The sequence below is a fragment of the Apodemus sylvaticus genome, chromosome 14 (assembly GCF_947179515.1).
Source record: "Apodemus sylvaticus chromosome 14, mApoSyl1.1, whole genome shotgun sequence".
NCBI lineage: Eukaryota > Metazoa > Chordata > Mammalia > Rodentia > Muridae > Apodemus > Apodemus sylvaticus.
Genome location: NC_067485.1, coordinates 13,026,189 through 13,040,068, shown reverse-complemented (window position 1 = coordinate 13,040,068; position 13,880 = coordinate 13,026,189).

Sequence of the window (13,880 nt, the reverse complement as noted above, 5' to 3'; positions counted from 1 at the left end):
CCCAGCAGTCTTGGCCCCCTCCACTGGTATTTTGCACATAGTAGGCACCCAATATTTACTAATAAAATTTAAAAAGTGAAAGAAAGAAATCCTTATATAACAGTACCATACACAATGAATATTCACAAGATGTGAACACATCATAGTTTGGAGAATTTAATGTTAGGGCCCTTTGCATTTATCCTGTTGGGATTGGGATTTTTCTGATTGGGGTGGGGGATACAAAGGGGTAGACACCGACATCCACAGGTGAGCATCAGGATGCATAAAACAAAAAGACAGAGAAAAATATAAGCACCGGCCCTACCCAAGTAAAATTTGTTAACCATGAAGTGAGCTATCCAATCAAATCTCAGCCCCACCTTGAGGCTGCAAGCTTTTGTAACTCTGATGTTTTGTTCCTATTAATTGAGTTGCTGATGTCAGAGAGATTGAAACAACACGTTCGCCAGACGTGGTGGTGCACACTTGTGATCCCAGCACTTGGGAGGCAGAGGCAGGCAGATTTCTGAGTTCGAGGCCAGCCTGGTCTACAGAGTGAGCTCCAGGACAGCCAGGACTCCACAGAGAAACCCTGTCTCGGAAAAACCAAAGAAAGAAAGAAAGAAAGAAAGAAAGAAAGAAAGAGAGAGAGAGAGAGAGAGAGAGAGAGAGAGAGAGAGAGAGAGAGAGAGAGAGAGAGAAAGAAAGAAAGAAAGAAAGAAAGAAAAAGAAAGAAAGAGCGTGTTCCCTAAGTTGGTATCCTTGATGATGCAGTAACCGTAGGCAATCAATAGCGGCCCTGTTATATGGTATAGCCTGTCAGGTTTTTTTGCTTTTTATTTAATAATGCAATGGCCACAGAGGGATAGTGTAAACCTTTAAATGTTACAGGCCCTCCGGGTAAGCTGATCATCAATGCACACAGCCATTGCAGAGAATGTGATGGCCACAGCCTCAGGTCTTGAGAAGAGGGCTATGTTATCACAGTCTCCAGGTAGAGGCTTGCTCTGCCTCTGACACTGGTGTCTTATCGGACTTTTTCGTCCTGGACTGTAGGAAAAATTATAGCCAGTCTGCTTAAACAACAATAAGTATTATGAGACAAATTAACAGGAATGTTATTCTAAATGTAGTGTTTAAAAGTAAAAAACCTGCCAGGCAGTGGTGGTGCACACCTTTAATCCCAGCACTTGGGAGGCAGAGGCAGGCAGATTTCTACGTTCAAGGCCAGCCTGGTCTACACAGTGAGTTCCAGGACAGCTAGGGCTATACAGAGAAACCGTGTCTCAGAAAAAAAAAAAAAAAAGGTAAAAAAAACATCCTTCAGGCAAAGGAATGTGGCCTGTCCCATTGAGGATGCCCTCAGTGTGGGGACAATTTATTTGTCCTTTGGGGGTGCGTTGGCATTTCTGGGTGCAGTTTTGTAATTTTAGTACATCATTAAGATGTGCTATAACAGAATTATGGAGTAATCATCTGGCGCTTTGTTATTAGAAGCCCATTCCCAATTGTAAGATTCTTTATAACTGATAGGCTTAGGGAAACCCATCTTAGGATTTCTATGGCTGCAATGAAACACCACGACCAAAAATCAAGTTGGAGAGGAAAGGTTACATCTCACTATTTATCACTAAAGGAAGTCAGGACAGAAATGTTGCAGGAAATATATATATATTTTTAAAAAGGCACCCTCCCACAATTACACCAGCCCTAGTGGTCTTGCTGCCCCCATAGCTAGCCCCATGGCAGCAACCGCCCATCTTGAGGGTCTCTTGGTAAAATCCAAATTCTTGAGGCTTATAATTTATCAGTCAGGTTTATTTTAGTAAATTCTCAACCCACAAAACGCCTACCCGATGAACTCAAAACTCAACTGATACAAACAGGAGGTACACACCTCGATGGGGCAAACGCACCCCTCTTAATATTTAATCATAGTTCTAAGAAATCCCCAATACTATGGCTCCCAGGACTGTGTGGTTCTGGCTTCTCTTCCTCTCCTATAGGTTCCATCTATCTCCTCCTCTCTGTCTCCCCCTCTGTCTCTCTGTCCCTCTCTCCAGCCCGCCTTCTTTTTCCACTGCCCAATCACGCGCTCTAGCCTTATCTCTCACCTGCCTTCACCTGCTTATGGACAGCAATCTACACAGAAACTCAGAGCAAACAGCTGAAGGCAGGAACTGATGCAGAGGCCATGAAGGGGAGCTGCTTACTGGCTTGTTCAACCTGTTTTCTTACAGACACGCCCGGGGATGGCACAGACACAACAGGCTGAGCCCTCCCCCATCAATCCCTAGTTAGAAAAATGCCCCATGGGCCTTGCCTACGGCCTGATCTTATGGCGGCATTCTCTTAACTTATGTTCCCTCCTCTTGGGTAACTTTAGCCTGTGTCAAGTTGACATAAAACTAGCCAGGACTGCTGCGGGGCAGTGGTGGCACACGCCTGTAATCCTAGCACTCTGGGAGGCAGAGGCAGGCGGTTTCTGAGTTTGAGGCCAGCCTGGTCTACAGAGTGAGTTCCAGGACAGCCAGGGCTACACAGAGAAACCCTGTCTTGAAAAAAACCAGATCCAAAAAACAAAACAAACAAACAAACAAAATAAAAAACTAGCCAGGACAGTAGTCAGTGCAGGAAAAAAAAAAAAAAAACATAGTAGAAAGGGGAACCAGGGTTGATAGTGCTTGGGAATTTTTATGTTTTATCTGGAAGTTGTAGACCTGGGTGCCCCTCTGCAGTCCTACCAGGTGAATTTAACCTTTAAAGGGTGCTCTGAATGAGTGATGGTCAGAAATGTCTGTTATCCACTTGAGCTGAGTGTGATGAATCCAGGGGTTGATCCCAACAATCTTAATAGCAATGGGTGTGGTGAGAGCCACAGGATATGGTCCAGGGAGGCTCGGTGTCTTTAGATGATGTCTCCTAACCCAAGCATCAAAGCATCATTGGCTTGGTAAAGATGGGGAGTCCAGTCTCTTGGCTGAGGCTCTCTCACAGTTTGGGGGACTGCAGAAGGGAATGGCTAGGAATTTCAGCTCAGTGTACATTTTATGCTCTAGGTAGAAGAGGAAGAGGTCAGCCAAAATGAATTTAAAATGGAGAAACACCCTTCAATAAGAAGTACATGGCAGAAAAGAAGATAAAAGTGAGCCAAGTGGTGGTGGCACATGCCTTTAATCCCAGCACTCAAGAGGCAGAGGTGGGTAGAGCTCTGTGAGTTCGATACTAGCCTGGTCTATATAGCTAGTCCCAGGACAGCCAGAGCAACACAGAGGGAAAAAAGTATGTTGGGCCCATAAGAGGACAAAGGGAAAGAGACATCCACCAACCCTTCACTGGTCTCTATTGCTGATTTTGTTAGAGGTTCCTTTAGGGTTCGATTCATCATTTCTACCTGTGCCAAGCTCTGAGGTCTGTAGGCAAGTTATTCCTAAGAATAACTTAGCCAGTAATTGAGAGATGTGAGCTATGAAAGCCAGGCCATTGCTGGACCTCGTTGCCAATAGGATGTCAAATCAGGGAACAAATTCCTGTACAGGCTTCTTCACAGTAACCTGTGCCCTTTGCAAGCTGCTAGGAAGAGCCTCTACTCAGCCTGATCAGGGGTCCACAAATATCAGGAAGTACTTAGACTCATTTTGACCTGGTTTCACCTCTGTGAAGTCCACCTCCCGGTGTTCTCCAGGAATCTCACCTCACTTCCTGATTCCTGTGGGTACCTTGGATGGTGGCTCAGTGGTTGTGTGGGTACAACGTGTATACCACCTGATGATGTCCCAGGTCATCATTACATCATTACGTGTGGCATGAAAAATTTGTTAATTCTGCTTCCCAAGAGGATTCTCATGATGGAGCTGGTGACAGGTTAATTCCCAGTATTTTGAGAAAGAAAAGGGATTCACCTGGGAGGGGCTCCCTTCTGGCCTCACCTTCAGTGGCCTGGTGCTGGGGAGCTGGCTCTTGTTCCTTTTTCTGCATATGTAGGCCAAGGAAATCAGACTTAGGCATGGGCACAATTATTTGCAGAGTCCCTACTTCTAAGGGAAACATCCTTAGCTGTCTAATCAGCAAAACCGCACCCTATGGCCTTGGGAGGATCAGCCTTTTAAAGTCCTTTATGGTGTATTATAGCCACTTTTTTTTCTGGTGGCTCTAATAGTAATTCTGGGATTTCTAGGATTTTTTTTTTTTTATTTCTTTTCCGCCTGATGTGTTAGGATAATCTCCTGTTCACTATGTAAATGTTGTCTTTGTATTATTCAAATGCTGATTTCTATACCAGAAGAGATTGGAGTACAAGCCAGACTTTGGTATTGTTATTTTTCTGAAGCATCACCAGAATCAGTGTTTTGTAAACATCTTCTCCATCACCTTCTGATTGCTGATTGGCTTAAAGGAAGGCAAGAGGCGATAGACAGAACTTCTGGGCAGAGAGAGATAGGAACCCAGGGAAAGAGCTAGAGGTGGGGAGTTTGCCAGTCAGACACAGAGGAAAAAGCATGTGCAGAGACGGAAGGAAAAGTAACAAGCCACATGGAAGAACATAGAATAGATGGGTTAGTTAGGTTATACGGGCCAGTTGGGAAATAGCCTAAACTAAGGCCTGAGCTATAATAAACAATTATCTGTGTCATTATTCAAGAGCTGTTGGTCAGAGACAGTCTGGTGATAATCATGTGAGGAGTTGGTCTCTCCTTACAGATATTTCCATGAACATGGCCTGTGGTAAAAGCATAACAGCTATCCATGCAGATGTTTTGTACTGCTCGCCTAGTCAGTATGAAGTCAAATAGTCCTCTGAGGGGGCAGTGAGGGTGATTATAGCAAAAACAGAAAAAAGATGCTATAACCAAGACAGCTCAGTCAGCCAGCGGGGTCTTAAGGGAGGGAGTGAGGATTAAAGAAAGAAAAGACAATTAGCATTATAATATGACCACAGCAAATGCTGATGTGGGTTTAATTTATTTCAGTTTACTTTTATACCAATCTAGGTACATGAAAAGAATACGGTCAGTTCTAGGTCAAAGACAAAGTAGTCAAGGAACAAACAACACATAAGCAAAGTAGTTACTTGCCCTAGCCCAATATCAAAATCTTGCCTGGGCCTACTCCCTTGTCCGAGCCCAAAGTAAATATTCTTGTCAATATCCTTGAAGCAGCACCAAGAGCTCTCCACAATGCAAGAGACAGATAATGGGAGGGCTGTGGGTCATTACACAGCCCCGAATGTATTACTCATGGCCTTTCTATACTTCAGTTCTGTGAGAAGCAAAGCCACAAGCTAACAGAAACAATTTGCTGAAATTTACACATAAGACATTTGTTGCCATCCAAAAGCCTCTCTGTTCCTTCCACCAAGGTCAATAGAATCTTCAGCCTCTTGTCTTAAACCCCAAGTGCACCTCCTCTTATCCTTCCATGCCTCAGCAGGCTGGGGAATCTGCCAACAGACACTGACCTGCCTTAACTCTGCCTGCCAGGCAGACTTTTCTCTTTGTCTTTTCCCTCTGCTTCAGAGAATCGGCAAACAGCTCCTCACAATGTTTACAGTCTTTCCTTGCCCATAGTGGATGGCCTGGGTCAAAGTCCTCTGAGCAGATACAATGCCTGAGCCCAAATGACCTTATATTGGTTTGCCAGGCTATGCCAGCATCCCATATCTCACCAGATACCCCCATCAGTGTACAGTACCTCATGGGGCTGAAGCCCAGGGGATGTTGGAGAGTCCTGGTCAAAACCTTTGGATACAGTGGGACTTTCTAGAACCCAGTGGTATAAATAGTGACACAGAGACTGCTGATGGCATTTGAAGCTGTTGTGGACTTTTACTTGGCCAGTTTCCCAGCTCACTCACCTAACTTAATCCAACTATATTTCTTATCTACAGCCTGCCACATGGCCAGCTCTATACCTCCTTGCTCTGCTCTGTTTCCGTACAAGTTCACTCTCAAATCTCTCACTTTTGCTTTCCTCTCCCTGCTGAACTCTCCCTTCTCATAAGTCCCGGCCTCTACTTCCTGCCCAAGCTATTGGCTGTCACCTTTTCGTGACAACCAGTCAGTATCGAGACAACCTTTATTACTGTTCCAGATTGCCCTTAGGCTGGTGGGGAAGAATGAACACGTACTATGTAGGAAATCCGGTGATGGGCCATAGAAATGATAATATCAAAATCCTGCCAGCACTTAGCTCTCTGCATACAGAATTAGCAGTTGAAAATACAGACAGGCCTTCACATGATGTAAAGGACACTTGGATGGCATGGGCCACTTCAAGGCAGTCACGGGGGTGACCCATTAGGGTCATCATCTGGGAGGATTGTGACTTGGATGAGAGCAGTGGTCTTCCCAAACTGGATGTGGGGCTGGTCAAGGATAAAGGTCTAGTACTGGGTGTCTATTGGTCAGGGGTGGTACAAAGGAGGGCCTCCACCACATGTGGAGAAGTCAGACTGAGATTCTGGCCTATTGTCCATTTGTCAGCCTCCTTGAAAAGGGCTGCTCCCTCTCCTTGGGTACCAGTCAGCAGCTACCAAGTTGAATCTGTTGGATATGTCAGTGTTAGGTCATCACTGGGGTCCGAAAGTTTGGGTTAGGACTCTCTTTGCTATTCCTGAGGTCTCATTTAAGAGCGGATGCAATGATATGGTTATGTCAGAGAGAGTCGGTGCTGGGGTGAAGACCTATTTTAAGATCTCAAAGGCCTCTTGTTCCTTTTCACCCCATGAGAGGAAAACAGCCTCTCAGTCAAAACAGGATAATGGTTTTGTAATTTCAGCAAAACTTGGAATCCTTAGTCAATAACATCGCACCATCCTGAAGAATTCTCAGGTTTGCCTCTTGGTCTCTAGCTGAGGGATTTCTAGGATTCCTAATGAATCTCTGGACAGAGTGTTTTCCTGTTTCCTACCTGTTAACCCAAGTAGCTAAGTTCTTTGGTACATAATTGGACTTTCTTGGCAGAGCCTTTTTAGCCACAGCCTTGAAACTTTCTCAATAGGCCTTCTTTGGCATGTTTATAATTGGCCACAACGTTAGAGGCCAGTAGTTGATCATCTACCTACTGTAAGAGCGTAATCTCTGAGTAATTCTGCCTAAAGACCAAACTGAAAGCCTTGTCAGACAATGTGGGCAAATTTTTAAATCCTTGTGGCAATCTAGCCCCAGTACATTTTCCATTAAACTCCCTCTTCCAGGTCCATCCATTTAAAAGCAAAATTAGGTCGGCTTACCCTAGCCAGCCACAGGCCAAAGGAAGCCTCCTTTAGGTCCAGAACAGTGTAGACTTATTTTTCTCAGGACAAGAGACTGAGGAGGGATGAATAATCTCTACCCATTTATTTTCCTCCCACAAGACTAAGACTGGCCTGTAATCATTAGGGTTGGGTTTAGGGTTCAGAGGACGCAGGTGTTCCAAGACGATTGGAACTTAAAGGCTGGTTCCGAGTCTCTGGATGTGCAGCTCCTTTCTATGCTTCTGTCCCCATAGGTCACTGTTCCACTAATACTGGGGTGACAGTAGTAGTCAGCTGAACTACTATTGGGGCTTAAAGCTTTGCCAGTCTGAATGGTTTGTTTCTGTCCCCTGGAATCTCTGCTTGTAATTCAGCCAGATGTGAGGTGGATCAGAGCTACACCAGGCATGGTTCAGACAATAACTGGTATTCTCTCACAATCAGACAAGTAACTAGTGAGGAAATTGTAGGCGAATTCTGTCTTATCTTCCTTGAAGGTGATAGTGGCCTGTAGTTTGTGTTTTAGGTCTCAGTCTAGTAGGGGATAGAGGCAGGCTGGCATAATCAGGAACATGTAGATGACTGTACTGTCCAGAATCTGATCAGTTGTCCAGGAACAGTCACTGGATTCCCCCATTGCACCTCGGACTTCGGTCTCTTTTTGCCAGGGGTCTATCAGGTTTCTTTAGGAAGTTGCCCCAGTGTCTACTGGGAAACTGACTGGCCTGCCCACCGCTTTCAGGGTTGACTTGGGCTTAATGGTCAAGCTCTGACCCTGTCAGGCAGCTTCAGTTTCTGATTGGAGGACTTTTACCTTGGGCTAATTTGAACATCATTCTTCCAATGTCTTCTTTACAATGTGCACACTGATCTTGGGCTAGAGGGGCTCTGAGTGGTCTTAATGCCTTGGTCACTTCTGGAGGCTTTGTCCATTACCTTCTTCTAGTGGATCTTCCATTTCTGTTCCTCCCAGTGTTAGCACAGTTGCCTTTCCATACATTCTGCCTGTCTATCTTCTGACAGGTCTCTATTTCTTTATTATTATTTTGTGTTTGTTTGTTTTCTCAAGAAAGGATTTCTCTGTATGTAGCCTAGGCTATCCTGAAACTCTTTGTAGACCAGGCTGGTATGGGACTCAAAGATCCAGCTGCCTCTGCCTCCTGAGTGCTTAAAGGCATGCACCACACCTGGCTAAATCTGTTTATTAAAGACTCTCTAAGCCAATTCTGAGGACTCTGACACCTTTCCCTCAAAGCCTTCTAGCTTGTTGAAATTCTTTTAATATCCAGGGCTGACCGGACCAGGTGAGAGCGGCTGTGCTAATCCGGTCTGTTCTCTGGGGCTTCCATCTCAGTGGGTTATAGGTCCAGTAGGCTTCTACCAGCCTTTCCAGAAGTGCGACAGGAGTTCCTGCTGGTCCATGTAACAGTTCACTAGCCTTAGTCAAATCTGTGGCCTGCCAAGCAGCCTTGCAGAGACCATTATCAGAGTCAGGCAATAAGTATCAAGAGCTCCCTCAATGGGGCTGGAGCAATGGCTCAGGGTTTAAGGAGCATTGGCTGCCCTTCCAGAGGTCATGGGTTTGCTTCCCAGCAACTACATGGTGGCTCACAACTATCTGTAATTGGATCCAATGCCCTCTTCACATAAAATAAATAATTTTTTTTTTTTAAAAAGAGCTCCCTCTCCTGGTTCAGTGCCTGGGTCCCACAGAAGTCTGATAAAAGGAAAACTAGCTTCCAGGATGGGAGGGGTTTCCTTAGAGACTGTGGTCTTCCTTGACTCCCACCGATCCCTTTTCCCTTCTGAGGTGAGGAGAATTTGTTTGAGCTGTGGCAGTCCTCCCAGGTAGGCTGGTGAGGATAAAACAGTCTTGAGAAGAGACGTTACACCTTGAGGTTTGCCTTGAGAAGGAAAGTTTGACTCTTCCGGTTATAAAATCGCTGGTGGAAATAGGAACATAGACCATAAATGGAGCTATAGGACGAATGTCATCATTCATCATTGCCTGAGGCTTTCTTTGGGGAAGGTGACCAAGGCGCTGAAAGGGTAACTGGTCTGGAGGTCAGGCTATACATGGGTCCTGTAAGGACAAGCCAGCGGGGAGGAAGCCTTGGATAAACTGAGAGCAGGAGGCAGGACACAGAAGGCTCCCCTGGGGTGCGGACTAAGGGTACAGTTGGGAGCAGTAGGTTCAGGAGGCTTCAGCAGGGGAGAGGGTGACAGCAGAAACTAGGGTCAGGGTTTTCTAGCAGTACAGGAGGCCTTTTCTCCCTCATGGCTAAGACCTTCTGGAGTCTTAGCAGCAATTGTGGTACTCCAGCAGCCAAGAAGACTGTGTTCCCAGGATTGGGAAACTGATCCAGGTATCTAGAACAATAGACCTAACCCTGGCAGCAACTTTGATTTTGAGTAACCAGGTTGACAGTGCCCGTGCAGCCACAGTACCAAGTATCGGGCGTAGGCCGGGAGGGGGGGGGGGAACTGACAGAAAACACAGACTAGGGTCATTCTCTAAGGAGAATGCCAAAGGTTTACTGAGGGACCAGCAATATATACTAGAGGCCAGGAAACCAACACGAAAAAACAATCATAGCCATAGGTCAGGCACTGGGAAGTCCCTGCCACACAGAGAAAATGGGAACCAAGCTAAGCTGCAGGATGTTTTGCTCTCAGGAAAACAGCTCAGCTGGGGGTGTTGAGCTCAGGTACCAGGCCAGCATACACTGAAAGCTGGCTGATGGGATTCCCTTGGTGAATAGAGCCTTATTGAGGTGCCTTGCTACCTGGCAGGAACTTGACATGGACCAATGTGAAGTTTCTTTCCCAGCCTTTGAGCGGGAACTCCTGTGTCAGCCATAACCCCCTCCACCTAGGGTGGAGTACTCAGACAAAGGTGAAGCCTATTGTTCTTGAAGGACCTGCAGTCTCCTGAAAAACACTAGCTACCTATGGAGCAACTGGACTGATTCTGCTGAGAAGCTTCCAGACTTTCCCCCTGCCTATATATACTGGGAGTTCTTCATTAAACGTTGAGACCTTGAATAGCAGGTGTTATCTTGGTCTCCATCTCTTTTTTGCCACCTTCCCACACATCCCCAGCTTCCTTTCCAGGTAACCCATTTGATGTAACTGCGGGCAGTTACACCTTGGAGAAGTGGACTACAAATTCAGATTCCCATGTTTTGAAGCCTGATTTAAAATTTTATAACATGCAATCTCGCAATCTCTCTCTCTCTCTCTCTCTCTCTGTGTGTGTGTGTGTGTGTGTGTGTGTGTGTGTGTAAGCATTGATGAAGTGCAGTTCCCCATGTCTGCCTATAACTGGAAAAGATTTTTGGGGTCACAGAAACACAGATAAGGGCAGAGACAAAAATGAAACCAACAGACACAGGGCACAAATCAGTGGCCACAAGACAGACCCATCCTGGCGGTGTGCAGTGGCATACCATGCCACATCCCAGACTTGGGAATGTTTATGCTGTGTCCAGTTTTTCCACGAGATCCCCTGATTGGCATCCCAGACGGGCCAGAAACACAGGTTTTTCTTTCCTCCAAAGGTCCTAGATACAGATACACAGGTGGACCCTTCAAAAAAGTTTAGGGGATAAGTTGGTGAGGGATAGTCAGCCGATTCCTGGGGTGGGGAATATCCTCACAGTGGCCTTCCCTAGGGCCAACAAGCTTTACCCTGGCCTAGGAGGAGCCCCACCTCTGGGGGTCTCCATGGAACCTCCAGATGTTATGGGACACCTAAAGAGAGACCACATGAGACAACCCTGACATAGCCACGTGACGCAGAGCCTTCATTTTCCACAGCAGGGCTGTCCCGATCAGAGCCATGGGAAGCAGCCCCAGCCTCCAAACTTGCTTGAGCTTCTACAGCAAAACCCGTAATCGTGTCACATATGTATGGCTGTGGACATCTGCAGGAAGCCAGCGAGTGTTGTTTACAGAAGCAGAAAGAAAGCAGTTAAGGGTCAGCCTGCTCTTAACCTTGAGGTCAGGGACACATTGTATAGAAATTTATGACCAATGAATGACAGTTTACCCAAGATAATGTTGGCATTCACAGTTCTTCTTAAGAATGCTTTCGTGAGATGGCCTACGGCAGCCCACGGAAGTTGTGATGGTGAAGTCTGGATTTTCTTGGCGATGGGAAGATGGTAGAGATGCCAGAGCTGCGGGATATCTGCCACGAAAAGCTTCAGACCGGGTGTGGAGCCAGCCCAAGAGAGAGATGTGCACTGCAGTGAGCAAAGCTGAAAAGACAGGAAGTCAGCTAAGCCCGGGTACTGGGCTAGAGCGCCAGGATCCCTGCCGAGCTCTGGCCTGACTGTGCTCCCTTCCCTACATTTTGCAATAATAATGTGTATCCTGTAACATTGTATATTGAAGGAATGTAACTTAATTTTTGCTTTTATAGAGGTCACAGCTGCCTCTAGCTCACAGAGTTCTTCATTTGCGATGTCACCAGCCACATCTGCCTCCGGAGTGCTGGGATTAAAGAGGCACAGCAGTTTTGAGTTACACTCTCCTTGGTCATCACACACAAACCCATTACAGATCCAACAGGCCTTGAGCAAAAAGTACCTCTAACAACATTTCTCCGTGCCACTGGCTGTGTCCGGTGTGGTGGCTCAGTCTTCTCCACAGCACCTCCTGCTGCAGTGATGAGCGTGGCTCATTCCTCTGTGGGCTGAGGAGTGGGAGGACCACCAGCTGAGGGAGAGGAACAAGTGAGTGACAGGCCTCTGCAGCCAGCCCCTGTGCTCTCCCTGGGAGTTGTCCCACCTCTCTCCAGGGATTTACTAAGCATCACTCCTGTGTGAGACCCTTTCATCTCCTCACGACCCATGGGAGCTCACTGATCGGAGTGGGTCTGGTGTGTCACTACTGGTAGGTTCAGAGTTAGAGGTGTCACCTGGACTGTGCCAGTGACAGGAGAAAAGGCAGCAGCTCACCTGCACTGCACCTGAGGCTGCAGTGCCCTCCAGTGGGTGGCAGCTCTGATTCCTACTTTTAGGGATGATGGTTGATATTCCATATAAAAGAATACACCATTGGCGGGGGCTGAAGAGAGGGCTCAGCAGTTGGGAGCACTGGCTGCTCTTCCAGAGGTCCTGGGCTCAGTTCTCAGCAACCACATGGTGACTCATGACCATCCACAAGGATCTGATGCCCTCTTCTGGCATGCAGGTGGACAGGCAGCAGGGCACTCACACATAAAATTAATTTATTAATTAATATGCTGTTGACAATAGAATTTGCCTTTCAGACAGTGAAGCAACTCAAAGACATTTTTTTTGTTGTTTCTTTTGAGACAGGGTTTCTCTCTGTATAGCCCTGGCTGTCCTGGAACTCACTCGGTAGATCAGGCTAGCCTCGAACTCAGAAATCTGCCCTGCCTCTGCCTCCCAGAATGCTGGGATTACAGGCGTGCGCCACCACACCCGGTTCAAAGACAACTTTTTAAATTGCTATTTTTTGGGTTTTGGGATTTTTGAAACAGGCTTTCTCTGTGTAGCCCTGGCTGTCCTGGAACTCACTTTTTAGACCAGTCTCGCCCAGAGCTCCACCTGCCTCTGCCCCTCAGCGTTGGGATTAAGGACGCGTGTCACCACTGCCTGACTCCTCTGTTTGAACTAGATCCATTCACAGCACCCCATCTCCCAACTCTCGACAGACTCCCACATACCCACGTCCTAGAGTTGGCCCCTCCTCTTCCTGCACCACTCCTCGGTCTGTAAAGAGAGCTGAATCTGCACAGAGCCCAAATCCGCCTACCTGTCCTCATGACTTCCTCCTGCTCACTCCTGCTCCCCAGCACAGCGTCCCACCTGGGGCCCAAGGGTCACGGCTTTATTAACACGAACGCTGGGGACTGAATAGCCACCACAAGGCACACGCGTCTGCCTCCTGCACGCTCGCCTCTCACTGTGCTGCACAGACTCCAGAGACACTTAGGCCCTCGCCAAAGATCAACAAGGAAAGGGACCAGCTCAGCCCGCAGGTGTGCTGTTCTTCGGCTTGCACCACTGTCTTGACTGTTTTTCAGAAGGGTTTGTACTTGGTATGGATATTATTTCCCAGTCTGTGTGTTGAAAACATGGTGGAGGAGGAGGAGAAAGGAGAAGCAGAGAAAGAAAACTTGGTGCCCACGTGGCAGTGTTAAGATGGGGTAGACGCTAAAGATGAATGAGGTGACACAAGCCTATAATCCCAGCCTTTAGGAGGTAGAAGCAGGAGGGTCAGAAATTCAAGGTCATCCTGTGCCACACAGAATGTTTGAGGCCAACCTGGGGTATATGTCTCAATCCTCTTTTCCAAAAAAGGGCCCTTAAGCTAGGCAGAGCGACCACAATAATCCCTGCAAAAAATAAAGAAGTCTGTGAATTAGAGGCTACCCCTAGGCTGGAGAGCCAGCTGGTGATGAAAAAACAAAAAACAAAACAAAAAAACGGAATGTGGGGCGTGGTCAAAGGGCACTCCCTCAGAGGAAGCTGAAGTAGCACCCGTTGGTTCTTCCTAGACTCAAAACCGCAGGGGCAGCGCCTGAATCCTTCCAGGGCTTCTTGCTTCGTCACATGGCCCTTCCTTCAGTCGCTCCCCCTCATGCTGACTCTGCAGCGGTGCAATGCATCCATGCAACGTTGCAGGAGCT